The sequence below is a fragment of the Leuciscus leuciscus genome, assembly GCF_965113295.1.
Source record: "Leuciscus leuciscus genome assembly, chromosome: 6".
In the NCBI taxonomy this organism is placed as follows: Eukaryota; Metazoa; Chordata; class Actinopteri; order Cypriniformes; family Leuciscidae; genus Leuciscus; species Leuciscus leuciscus.
Genome location: NC_138730.1, coordinates 31679350 through 31694151, shown reverse-complemented (window position 1 = coordinate 31694151; position 14802 = coordinate 31679350). Strand labels below are relative to the sequence as shown.

Sequence of the window (14802 nt, the reverse complement as noted above, 5' to 3'; positions counted from 1 at the left end):
CAAAAAGTTCATTAAGAGATCGTAAAACTAATCCATATGAATTGAGTGGTTTTGTCCACATTTTTTTTGAAGAGACACAATCGCTTTATATGATCAACAGATTGAATTTAAACATTCATAAACTCACACATCAGTTGTGGTAAACAGAAGCTCAAGTGTTTGCTTGATGTGCAAGAACCAATGAGGTTCATTCTCATGTGTTACGCAGCACGTTTGAGCTTCAGCAAGAACCAACGAGGTTCATTCTCATGTGTTACGCAGCACGTTTGAGCTTCAGCAAGAACCAATGAGGTTCATTCTCATGTTACGCAGCACGTTTGAGCTTCAGCAAGAACCAATGAGGTTCATTCTCATGTGTTACGCAGCACGTTTGAGCTTCAGCAAGAACCAATGAGGTTCATTCTCATGTGTTACGCAGCACGTTTGAGCTTCAGCAAGAACCAATGAGGTTCGTTCTCATGTTACGCAGCACGTTTGAGCTTCAGCAAGAACCAATGAGGTTCATTCTCGTGTGTTGCGCAGCACGTTTGAGCTTCAGCAAGAACCAATGAGGTTCATTCTCGTGTGTTGCGCAGCACGTTTGAGCTTCAGCAAGAACCAATGAGGTTCATTCTCGTGTTACGCAGCACGTTTGAGCTTCAGCAAGAACCAATGAGGTTCATTCTCGTGTTACGCAGCACGTTTGAGCTTCAGCAAGAACCAATGAGGTTCATTCTCGTGTTACGCAGCACGTTCGAGCTTCAGCAAGAACCAATGAGGTTCATTCTCGTGTTACGCAGCACGTTCGAGCTTCAGCAAAAACCAACGAGGTTCATTCTCATGTGTTACGCAGCACGTTTGAGCTTCAGCAAGAACCAATGAGGTTCGTTCTCATGTTACGCAGCACGTTTGAGATTCAGCAAGAACCAATGAGGTTCATTCTCGTGTGTTGCGCAGCACGTTTGAGCTTCAGCAAGAACCAATGAGGTTCATTCTCGTATTACGCAGCACGTTCCAGCTTCAGCAAGAACCAATGAGGTTCATTCTCGTATTACGCAGCACGTTCCAGCTTCAGCAAGAACCAATGAGGTTCATTCTCGTGTTACGCAGCACGTTTGAGCTTCAGCAAGAACCAATGAGGTTCATTCTCGTGTTACGCAGCACGTTCGAGCTTCAGCAAGAACCAATGAGGTTCATTCTCGTGTTACGCAGCACGTTCGAGCTTCAGCAAGAACCAATGAGGTTCATTCTCGTGTTACGCAGCACGTTCGAGCTTCAGCAAAAACCAACGAGGTTTGTTCTCAGCAGGTTCAGTTGAGCTTCTGTTTATGTTTGCTGATCAATTTTTGTATGTGAATTAAAGCATAAATTAAATCTGTTCATCATATAGAGCGATCGAGTCTTAGAAAATTTAGGACTAAACCACTCTATTCATATGGATTCGTTTTACGATGTCTTTATGAACTTTTAAAAGCGACAAAGTGGTAGTTGCATAGCTGTCAACGGAAGTTCATCAAAAAGATCTTCATTTGTGTTCAGAAGATGAACAAAAGTCTTACGAGTTTGGAATGACATAAGGGTGAGAAATTGATGACAGAATATTTTGGGTTAACTAAGCCTTGTATGTTAAAAATACTCAAATTCTCATTCGTATCATTGTCCATTGATATTTAAATGAACGCATTTGTCTACTGGACTGACCACTGTTCATTGTATTCTTTGAGTCTGATACCACTGATGCATCAACTAGAAATTACATTTCCTTATGCTATGTGTGCTGCTTCTCAGAGAAATTTGACGTCTTATGTTACCTCCAGTGAAAGTTCACTCCAAGCTTCCTTAGACCGCAGTTAGCATTAGGGATTAATGGAGCTCAGAGAGGTATTCTCAATTGAGTCTTTGTGTACTACAGCTTTAAATAATCAAGTTTAACCCCCTTCTGTACTGAACTTTGTTTTGGGCACAAATCAGTTTATGTAATGGATAAGTTTAGAAGTAGGTCTGGGATGAGGAAATCTGGTGTAAGATTTTTAGGCATGATCTGGATCTTTTGATTAATAAATTAGCCGGATATCAATGTTCACTTTTCACTTCATAATTTGCCTGAACTTTTTGTGTGTGCTGTCTAGTATATTTACATATTATGTGTTTATCTGGCTGTCTGCCTGCTCCATCCATCCATCCATCCATCCATCCATCCATCCATCCATCCTGTATATAAAATATATGGTCTCAGTATCTATCTATCTATCTATCTATCTATCTATCTATCTATCTATCTATCTATCTATCTATCTATCTATCTATCTATCTATCTATCTATCTATCTATCTATCTATCTATCTATCTATCTATCTATCTATCTATCTATCTATCTATCTATCTATCTATAAAATGGCTATATACTTGTATCACACTATATAACAAACAAGTGCACTAACAAAGAGAATGGCATTCTTCTTTTTCAGCCTAATGAAATAAAGAGACATCCTTCCCCCTGCACCTCCAGGAGGTCAGTGACAGATGGGGGCAGCTCTGAACTGGCTTCACAGACAGCTGCCAGGGTTTGGGGGTGAAATGTTAAAGGTCATCTCTTTTAGACTGCAGATCCCTACATTGCACACACTCATGGCGTGACAGACAGACTTGCTACAGACCCACTGTCAAAGTAGATTAAATCTGTCCCAAAGAGAGTTTTAGTTTGCTCTTGATCTGACGTGGGGGGGTGTCGCTTCAGCTGCTGTCATCATAAATCATGTTGCATGTGGGATTCAGGTACCAGTATGAATGGGGTGTGTATGTGGAGTGTGTTTGTTTGTGGTGGGTGAAGGGGATGTTATGATGGCCTTTTCCAAAAGATACTCTAATGGGTTTTTCTCCAGTGTTATAACATCTGTACAATCTGAGCACAGTCTGTCACTGTTGCTCTGCCTGTAAAGGATATCCTTCCTGTGGATGTGAGGGGGTGTTTCAAGAATGCATATACAAAGTATTTTTAAATATGAGTAAAAAGTGACAACATCAGTTAGAGAATCTGACATGGCCACAGACACATGCATATTTTTATTAATAAAATTTTTACGCCTTCTTCACAGTATCATAAACTTGCTAAGGAACTTCCAATGGCACTTTCAATAAATCAATGGCTAAACACATTTAGTCTTCATTTTGTAATTAGTAATTTTGCTTCTTCACATGTCAGGCACTATGTTAACGACCAAAAAGAACATAATGCCAAGTACTCAACTGATTTCATTAGAACCAAACTTATAAAATGGCACAGGTCAAACCACAACTTCCTCCAAGCTAAAACTCAATTCTCTGGTCTTGCAGACGTAATTATTTTAAAGTAGGTTGTGGCCGTTAGTTTTACAGGTGTGGGAGGATAGAGGACAGAGAAAGAGAAAAAGCATTTAGGCTTTTTAAAACATTGCACTGCAGGGATTGACAACTTTCTGACTTTCTGTCTAATTTAAGAATGTTCCACATCATTTCAACAACAATTAATTTTCTAAAATGCATGCAAAACAGAGCAATTAAGACAAAAAAAATAAAATAATATATTGTTAGAAATATACAGCAATTTTATAGTAGCTTTTTAACATTAAGACATTTGAAACACACGCATACGTATAAAGAGAGAGGTTTTGTAATGTGTGTGTGTGTGTGTGTGTGTGTGTGTGTGTGTGTGTGTGTGTGTGTGTGTGTGTGTGTTTGTGTGTGTGTGTGTGTGTGTGTGTATACTGTATATGTATGAACAATTTGACATTTTCCGTGATTGTTATTTCTTTTTCTGTTTTTTTTGTTTTTTTTTGGAGCATACAAATGCCATTGTCAATCTATTTAATATTTAATTTAAATATTGGTTGCAAGTTGAGCAAATAAGCTTTGATTTGACCTTTTGTTTGACATTTGAGCTTCTGTTGTGTTGGATGTTATTCTACCTTATCTTACATAGCATTTTTTTTATTATTATTTTTTTTTAAGTGGATACTTGGCAAACTCATTGTTCGACATTACGAGAAAAGTTTAAGGTGCATATTACATGTTCTCTCTCAAAATACCATTTCAAGCCCTTAGGAAAACAGTTCAATGCTCTGCTGGCTTGTTAAATGTGTAAAACCAGTTTCAACCCCTAATGAAAGGGCAAAGGAGGTTTTACTCGTCAGGGCTGTATCAGGTGTTCACTGCAGTTGTGCTTTTAGAAATGTGCTGAGCCCTCTCCCTATATATTATACTTGCATGAACACATAAGGACAGAAAGACACCATGAAATAGCATTCCTTTAAGGAGTAACCAAGGCAATGCAGTGACAGGTGTACAGACACACACACACACACACACACACACACACACACACACACACACACACACACACACACACACACACACACACACACACACACACACACACACACACACTCCATTTCATTAAGTGAAAAGCTAAAATGACTGTTTGGGGCCTCCGGTCTGTGTTATACGCCCAGAGTGACAGACGTGCAGACTCCTCTATTGTGTGCTCAAAGACGTTGGGCCTCTTTCTCTCTACCGCCGAAGGCTGTGTCGGGAGGGGCCGCTACAAGGGTCGCGTGCCCCACTTTCACAGCAGCAGATGGGGGATGAACCCCTCTCGCTGCTCCGAACCTCCGGACAGAGTGTGTCTACCCCACCTGTCAAGACCACACAAAAGCCAGACCGCCACGTCACAAAGGCCAAGACGAGTCTGCAGACTGCTGAACCCAAGGCCGCTTTTCATGCAGCGCCAAGCGTGTAAACACGGAACATACTGATATTCAAAACGGGTCTTGTAGGGGGTCACATGTATACTAACAACACACATCTGCCATTGATTCTTCTTGGCCGCCTTCTATCCTTTCCAAAATTCACTTGGTTGCTACATATAATGGTAATCATATAAAAAAAAGGTAATGATCTGGGTTCCAATTCTGATTTGTCTTAATTCAGGGTAACAATACTTTTGAATTTGAGGAAATGCTGGGATCATTTTAATCTCATAATACATTTAAAACAACAACGAACAAAACATTGTTTTTTTCATAAATACCACACAAAAAAGACTCATATTGTGTATACATTGTCATATGACCAATTAGCAGTGACAACATAAAACCGTATCAGATAATTCTGAAAAACAACTGGTAAGTGTTTGTATTTCACAAAAAGGAAAGTCTTTCGCTCTGGAATCAAATTTTTCTGTCTGCGATGTATATATCACTTATAACAACCGGCCTATTAGAGTCTTTTGCTCAAGCATTGGACTTATCTTGCCGCGCAGTACGTTTATGCTGCAGTAAAAAGAACCAGGTTATAAGTGTCTTTCTTTCAGGATTCAGACTGGAATCGACCTGTACGTTTTTGATTCACTACAAACAAGCGGCTCAACAGTCATTTGCTCGGGAATCAGACATCTCTAGTGTGCTGTATCTTTTAAATTCACTGAAAAGAACCTGCTCATACAAGTCATTTGCTCGAAAAATTCATCTTCTCTGGTCATGCTGTTTGATTTTGATTCACTAAAAAGAACCGGCTGACATTTGCTCACTGATCTCATTCTTTCTGTGTTTTGCACTAATACAGGAAACACCTTCAGAATAGTAGAGCGTTTGCTAAGAGAACCTTGCTAGAACGTTAGCAAAAATTCGGAGAACGTACCCTGTTAGCTGGGTTACGCTAATTTTCCACCCCTGTTTTCTGTCTGAAGTGGCCTATCAGTAAGGTAATATGTTTTGACAGTTTGAAAGAACATGAAAATGTACTTAGCTGGATTGTAGGCTAGCCTGTGAAAATCCATTCAGCTTGCATTTCATAAGTGATCTGCTGCTAAAAGGCTGTGTGACTCGAATCATCTTCAGATTTCAAAACTCTCCATGATGTGTTTGTACTAAAACTCATTTCACCTATGGCCAACTCTGTTTATTGATTTTGTTGTCCATTTCAGATCATATGTTCACTAGGTCTATGGCAAGCATGCTTTATTGTGTTGCAGTAAACATTGAAAATAATCCGAACTAGCTCTGTATTGTAATACAAAAGATTCTACAACTCTTACAGTTACTTGTACATTGACTGTTCCTATAAATGGATATTTTACGTAAGGGGGCATTTGTCTTGTGCGAATATGAATGGAGCGCACGTCTACAATGAGATGACATCATTCTGCTGTGTCACAGTACTGTCTGAGTGTGTTTGCCCCTCTGTGTGTGGGCTGCAGCATATTCATGGAGCATCAGACCATCTCTGCCAGTCAGAGTCTGAGCCCTGCAATTATACTGTATGTACTCTCTCTCTCTCTCTCTCTCTCTCTCTCTCTCTCTCTCTCTCTCTCTCTCCCTCTCCCTCTCCCTCTCCCTCTCCCTCTCCCTCTCCCTCTCCCTCTCCCTCTCTCTCTCTCTCTCTTTCTCTCTCTCTCTCTCTCTCTTTCTCGAATTTTCCATGCACACGTCTCTACTCAGATCCTCTTTTGTGAAGCAATGCTAATTACTCTGATGAGTGTGCTTCATGTTGATTTATGTGATTGATTTCTGCACCTGCTCCTGGATGTTTGAGGGGTTATTTTAGCACAGTTTCCTAATTTGGCAAGTGAGGAGAGGAATCCAACCAGGACCTGCAACAATCACACTGTGTCCTCAATGCATATTTGATGTTAAAGGGATAGTTCCCCTACAAAGGAAAATTCGGTCATCATTTACTCACTCTCGTCCTTCCCAACTTGTATGACTTTCTTTCTTCCGTGGGACACAGAGGGTGAATTTTGGAAGCATACTATGGACTTTTCAATATAGTAAAAAGGATTGTCAAGCTCCACAAAAAAAAGAGCAAATGCAATAGCTTTGTTTGAGACGGACTGAATTTTGATTTTTAAATAGTAATTAGTGATTAGTAAATTAAAAATAATTTTGAATCAGATCAGTTCAATGAATCTGTTGATTCTGTTCACAAAACCGAATTATTCGTTCATGATTCGGACTGATGGATTTAGAAGGCAAACCTTCGTTGTGCTTGATCTTTTGGAATACAAACACATAAAAAAAAACTATATTTACTCACAGATAATGTTGAAGTTTCATGTCCACAAATAGAGGTTGGATAGCACTGTGTACACCAGTGAGTTTATTGAGACAGACAAACAGAAGTGCTAATAAACAATATATTGCTGTTTCACTGCGGTTGATGCGCTGAGCAGCCATATTTGATTCTGAAGTCAGGTTTGTTGCGCTTCCCAGAGTTTCCCAGTCGCAACTCCGACTTGAGAGAGAGTTCCATTTAAAAGTTTCTACTGGGAACTAGGACTTTTCCACTTCCGAGAAAAAATGGAACGCATCATTAGTTCTCAAGTTCAACTCACTGACTCAGTTATTAACAGTTAACAAAATATCAGTATTATCAATACATTTTAGTCTATACATCACAAAGCAATCAAATGTCTTCAGAAGATTTGAAAACACATAAACCACACAGATTGCTTTATTATTTCTTTATGGTATTTTACATTTATTTTAAAAGCAAAAACTTCAGTCCATATTCAGTGTAATTGTTTATTATAGGTATTAGGTGAGAAATATTGCCTTGTCACCTAGCTGAAATAAAATTTGTTTAAGTTATAAATTGTTTTATTGTAAAAAGTAAAAAAAATGGTTTTAGTTAATTATAATAGTTAACTCATGTTGTTTGGAATTGGAACAACATGAGGATGAGTAATGATCATTTTTCAGTCCACTTTTGGTTCAGAGTTGTGTGTCAGTGGCAAATTCTTTTGTAATCTCTTTCTGAGGTGACATTCCTCGCTAGAAGATTACATCACTCAAAAGAGGTCATATTAAAACACTGCTAAAATTCGTACTTTCAGTGGCCTTAAACAAAGAGCAGTCCACTGCTGTCAACCGTTAAACTTGTTGTGGCGTGATGTGTGCTGTTGCAGATGCACTGTATTACACTGGCCTCATTAACAGCGCTAGCATATAAATTGCAATCGGTCTCAGGCTTCAGTGCTACAGCTGTACGCTCCAACAGCATTTCAAAGCAGTCAATAACCCTTGCACGGAAACGCTCAAGGACTCCGCATTTTTTCTGAACTGTTTTTCAAACCCTGGTGTTTTCACATGCATTATATGCAACTCCATGACCGAATGAATGGATAGAAAAATACTGCTTAGAGGAATCCATTGAAATTGAATGGATGTAATTTAAAGCCGTGTTTGAGAGCGGATGGAGGAAAACAAGCAGGCAGGCAACAGGAAGTCCATTCAAGGATGTGATGTGTAACCTAATTCCTTACTGTGCAGATTACCACAAAGCAAACAGAGAAATGACGCCAAGCATTGATCTTCTGTTGGGTGCATATTGATCCAATGCTTGCTTAAGGAGATGAGCATTTTCCCTGCTTTAGCTACAGTTTATTAGGCAGATCTTAAGTGTGATTCATTTATCAATATATTCTGTGTAGAATCTGAAAGACTGGAGAAGATTTCCTGTATTTAAAGATAACATTTTCTAAAACAGAAAAATATTATTCCTATATTACTGTCTATCTCGCGGCGAAACGCTCATATAGTATGTAGGCAGTTATGCAAAGCAGTCAGTGATTTTGTCATTTTAAAGTTTGAAGTGTTTAACTTTCTAGTGCGTAAAGGCTGATCATAGTTCAGAAACAAACAATATGCAGGTATTTGCTTCTCCCTGAGAAAATATTCCATGCTTGTTGAAGAGAAACAAATGTCAAGGTATTCCTGAAACCCCAAGGCTGCACATTAGCATAGTATCTAATGAATGCTTGTGATCTGACATATAATTGGTTGAGACTTAAGTGTATACTTTGACACATTGTCAGACAAAACCCAAACCAAAAATGATAGTTATGTATAATGATATCTGTGTAAGCATTATTTAGGCAGCAGAAAAACAACAGTCCAATTTGCCATGTGTGCCATTATATATATATATTTTTTGATGACAACTATAACACAGTTTGAGCATTAATTAACTTTCATGTAGATTTATGCTCTATGCACTAAGTACTCATTAACATGTATATTTGAGTTCCCGTCAATGATTCCTATCAGGAAAAGGTGTGAAATTAAATCAGAACCTCCGCAAAATCTCAGGGGTGTTTTATGTTCACAATTTTTATTGGCAATATAAAATAAGCTGTGATGGTAAATTGGCAATGGTCCCATCCTTCTGCAGTAAATCTTTTATTGCTGTCATTTTGTTTTATGGAAAATCCATTGATTTTCCCACATCACCAGGACAGAAAGCCACAGACTCATTATAAAACTGATTCCCTGAATTACAAACGTGTGTATATGTATGCTGGTACCATGTTTTTTAGTTTTTTTTGCCAGTACTGTGTATGTCTTTGCTGCAGAAATAAGGAATCCACTTTCAGAAGACAAAAACAAAGCAATCAAACAACTTATGATTTATTCAGGCTTTGTTTTTTATTCTCTGGATTATTTCAGCTCACTTACATAATTACATGGCTTTCTCTCACTTAGTTCTTCTCTGGAGAGGTGCACATTGCTGGCAGGCGTGATTCATCATTTGGGCTGTTTTGCTTTGCTCACTTAATTTAATGGAGCTCGGGCCACATGCCTTCCTGCCTCAGTGCTTATGTGGCCCATGTGAACTTTCTTCTAGATCAGCTGTTCTGACCTATTCAGATGCTTTCCTCTGATTAAAAACTCACTTTGGTGAGTTTGGTTTCCAGAAAGACTTCGTTTGTGCTTTGGGAATAGTCTTTGTAATAAGCTCATTCAATTGCAAATTAGATAAATAAGAATGAATAACCGACATAAGATCATATCCAAGAAAATGCAATGTGTTGTCGTCAAGGTGGCCCATGTCATCTTGTCACACTCATCGATGTGTGTGGTGACTTGGAGACTCATAGACATGCATTCCGGCTCAGACTCAGTGAACTCATTCTATGATTACTCTGTGTCTGACGTAATGGCCAGAGACCAGAGACCAGGGAACCTGGTTGCTGCTGTTGTCAGGGCAACAGAGTTCAACTCCCTCATTTCGAAACATTGTGTTTGTAAGCTTTAGACGTAATGGTAAGTGGTGAATCAGGGACGGACAGCCACACATGCTCTTACATGTTGTGCAAATGTGCAAGGTGGATGTGAAATGTTCCTGTCCCTTCTCTACTATCCCTGTAAATAAAAAGATAGATAAGGATCATACAACTATTATTAAAAATGACTATTATCTTATTCTCATCTGTTTAACTATAGGGCCAGTGGACCCCCCAGATGTTTGCAAAATTTGTGAGAATGTAAAAAATATTTTAAAATGAAACAATAATAAAAAAATACCCATTTGAGTTTGCAAAAATATTTTAAGTATTCTCCTTCCTTGCAGCATATGCATTGTTTATGGTTTTTTGTTGTTGTTTTTTTACATGTATTGTATGCATAGTTTTCTCACCTTTGTATCTGCATGCTTTCTGGTTGAATGCAATTATTTTCTGCACAGCTTTAGACCAATATTTGTTGTAAAAATATTTAATGATTAAAAACTGTGAAAATCAGTAAAACACTGAAAATAGGTTATAATACTCTATTATTGGGTAAATAAACTGGTTGAAAAATGAACACTAGTATTCAAAAGTTTGGGGCTTGTAGGTTTTTAAAGAAGTCTTAAGCTAAGACTGTAAAGTCTGTAAAACTGTAATATGGTGAAATAATATTACAATGTAAAATGAATCTTTCTATTTTAATATATTTTATTCTTGTGATGACAAAGCTGAATTCTGATTTTGGTGCTCATGTAACATTTCTTATTAATATCAATGTTGAAAACAGTTGCTTAATATTTTTGTGGAAACATTAATAGATTGTTTTATGATTCTTTGATGAATATGTAGTTGTAAACACGCATGTTGGTTTAATTCGATACTTCTCATTTCTTATTTGTGCACTCTCGTTTCCTTCCCTCGCTTCCTTTCCTTGTGTGTTTGCTCCACCCTAAAAGTAAAAGCTTTGGGACCTAGCCTACTATCACGTCATACAATTGCGTCTTTAACGGTTGCTCTCTGTCGCATCCTGCCAACATAAACTGCCCTGTGGCAGTTTATCAGGTTAAACTTTGATTATTAGTCACTCAAACCTTTATCTGAACCTTTATCTAAACTATCTAAACATCGGTCATGCATATCCGCCATGTTTTGTCGTTTTTTTAACACTTTTTGCTTGTGTTTGTAGTTCTGACCTGAATCCTCCTCCAAATCACAATGGGCTGTGGCTGTGGGCAATATTAGCCTTTGGTTTAGACTAGAGGGAGTACGGATCCACATTTTGAAAATCTTACGGAAATAGTAGACCATCCAGGGACTTTTGACATACTATTTTCAACATGCTTTGGGACAAACTTATTCTAATCTCACATACTATTTAGGATGGATAGTATGGACAATGGGACACAGGGATTGTATTGGTTTGGTTTAGTTTTATTTCCTGTTTCCTTTAGGTTCCTGTTTCCTCCTTAGTTTAGGTTCCTGTTTGTACCTCCACACCAAGCTGATCGTCGGGCCGTTTTTGAGCGGCTGGCTGACGTAGTTTTTCCGGTGTGTTCCACACTGTTGGCTCTAGTCGGACGCCGTCGGGTTTTTTTTGGGCCGATTCAACATGTAACTAGAATCGGGTCGGGCCGTCGGTGAGAGAAAGATCTCTAATTAGCTGTTCAGCTTAGTGAACGAGACTAATACGAGAATAATAGCAAAAAAGCGAGCAAAGAAGTCAAAACGGTACAGATAGAAGGCTGTTCTAATGTTACGTCATCTTACCTGAGTGTTCATTGGCGAATATTTCAATATTAACATGAGCGGAGTGGAATAAAGAAAGTGTTTAGCAGGATTGATATTCAGGACTGCTTTGTTTACGGTTTGTGTATCTGCAGCCTGCAGCGTCGGTTTCCCTTTCTGAATGACGACTATAGACGAATATATCTGCAGAAATAGACAGTTGTCTCATTCACACGCCGGCGCAGAACGCGCATGCTAGCTGACAGTCAGCTGTAGTTCTCTCTGTGTGTTCAAGTGCAGCTTTGTTGCGGTGACACAGTCGGCATTCATCAGCACTAGTTCTTCTGCGTCGGTTTGGTGTGTCCCTACCTTAACACCCATGCATCACATGTGGGACCATTCTCAAAATCTCTTTGAGTTTCCCTGAAAACACCTCTTATATTTGTTACTCTCTGAATCACTTGTCCAGTAATTAACATTGAGAGGTCCATGACAGAGTGCCATTGCACCATTCTGTAACCTTCAACGATCTGCTGATGAATGAATGCAAGGACTACCTTGAGTTCTGAACGACTACCCTCAGGGTCAAAGTTTAGAATATCCACTATTAGACATCTTGAGCTCATGAACTCTCTTCTTTACTTTGATGTGTGGTTGAGGAACAGGGCCGGAGCCGTTTTGACATTCCATGTGGAATCTATATTACAGCCAGTCAAGATGATAAAGTCGTCCCTCCTGCTGACGCACACAGAGAAATAGGCCTTTACGAGCCTGTGCAGTGTTTAGAAAGGTGTCATCTGCCTGTGTGTGAAGCTTGCATGGTGCGCTATTTCACTCGAAGGGTGCTATTAACTGTGCAGCATCTCACACCTACGTGCTGTAAAGCTTGGAGAGACTGGGCTTAGGAAAACACTCTCAGACACCCATGGTGTCAGCCCTCTCACCCCACTGTTTACATTCCGCTCTCACACAGCATGGGAAATCACCCTGTGTGTCTGCCACCAAAACAGCATTACCCTCTGCTCAAAGAGATCAGTGATTTAGAACATAATTGCACTGTATTTTGTTTCAGCCACATTATCTTAGTTTTCTATTCAGTTCTTCTATTTTGTGTCTACTGATAGCATTGTGTTTACAATAGCATTTGAATGGGTGTACAATTACATGGAAAAAAACATGTAAACATTTTTTTAAATGTATTTATTTCTTTTCATTTTGTTACAATTATTTTTATTTCTTATTTCTTATTTTATTTTTAATTTATATATATTTTTAAATTATTTTTAAATTAAATTAAATTAAATTACATTTAATTTAATTTAATTAAATTTTTAAACCTGCAGTTGTTACCTTAGGCATCTGTGAATTAAAGTTTTGTTGGTTTAACCAATACATTTAGGTTGATTCAGTGATGTTAATATTTGTGACTTTTTGATGTTACAACACATTTTTAGGTTAACATTTTTCCCCAATATTTTATAATATTATTTTGTTTTAGATAAATGTAATGTTTTTTTGTTTTTTTTTGCCATGCTAATTACATTTTTTAACTTTGAATTATATATCATTCTTATTTATTTATTAATTTTTTTAAGAAATTAATGCTTTTATTCAACACTGTAAAAAAATTCTAACCTCTCCAAGTCAAAATTTTCTAGTGACTGGTCACATCTAAAGTTTTAAATTGGCCCATGCAATTCTTATTGCAATCTGTTAACATTGGCTCAATGAGAAATAATATGTCAGACTAATTGAAAAATGTAGATGTTATCAGTCACTAGAAATTTTTGACTTGGGGATATTTTTTTTTTATGCATTAAATCGATCAAAAGTGACTGTAAAGATTTTTTTTTAAATAAATGCTGTTCCTTTGAACTTTCTATTTATTAAAAAATCCTGAAACAAAATTGAAATAGAAAACAGTTGCTTTAAATTGTAATAATGATCAAATAAATGCAGCCATGGTGAGCATAATGATCAAAAACGAAAAAAATCGAACCGAAAAACTTTTGAATGGTAATGTAAATATATTGGGCCATGACCCATTAATATAACTATAAACTTTAATGTTATGTATAAAGAATTACAGCAGTATATCACATATCTCTTTATGAATCATAAAGAAAGTTACATACCACATGACTCACAGTTGTGCTTTTGCATTACTGATAAGATCTTAAGATCTTACATCCGGCTAATAAACATAAATGGAAAGCGAGAGGGGTGGGGGTGTAACCTACCAAGGTGACGGAGTATAAATATGGATCTGCATGTGGATGACTCATCATATCCTTGATGTGATGATAGGTTTGGAGGTTTCCCATGGCAACAGGAACAGTTCTATACAAGGGTCCCGTCTAACTGCGTAGATGGGTTGATAACAAGTGATGCATAATTACGTAAAGACTCCCTGTTTTATATTTTTTATTCAATGTTCACAGTCAGCTAACACTGCCTGGATGGTAAACAACATTAAACAATCTCTAAACGATCCTCAGAACAGCAAGTGAAAGTAGTTATCAGAGCGTGGTGAAGTATATCAAACCATCTGTCTATGATGAAGCAATGTTTAACGGTTACATACAGCCGTTTCTTCAGTAGCAAGCACTGTTTACACTAATAACACTGTGTGTATAGGCCTACACAAATTATTATTCCTTCTTTTTTTGGCAGAGAGATCGTGAAGCCTCTCTGATGTGAAAAGCAGAGAACGCTGATGCACCTGCTTCCTGGACATTCCAGCACACCGGTGTTTCCCCTGGATGGAATCAAATGTTTTATGGAAAGTAGGTAGCAACATGGACATCACCCCAGGAAACAGATGTGAGGGGGGAGAGAGAGAGAGAGAGAGAGAGAGAGAGAGAGAAAAGACAGAGAAAAAGAGAAAAGAAGGGGGTGGGGGCGGCTGCCTGAGGAGATAATGTGTGACTGGAAATACAATGAGCAAATGAGAACTTTTCACTCTCTTTTCTCTCTCTTTCTTTTTCTCGCTGGGAAGCCCCTCTGCCAGCCTCAGCAGACTGTACCCTGATTAATCGCTGCTATAATGTTGCAAGATT

At 38.1% G+C, this 14802-nt stretch overlaps 1 long non-coding RNA gene across 1 annotated transcript; it reads left to right on the top strand.

Annotated features, from left to right (window-relative positions):
- Positions 1-5594: 5594 nt before the first annotated feature.
- Positions 5595-14593, top strand: LOC309501891. The gene is made up of 2 exons (XR_014207039.1): positions 5595-5716; positions 14417-14593. It is a non-coding gene; the product is annotated as an uncharacterized lncRNA (long non-coding RNA).
- Positions 14594-14802: the final 209 nt, after the last annotated feature.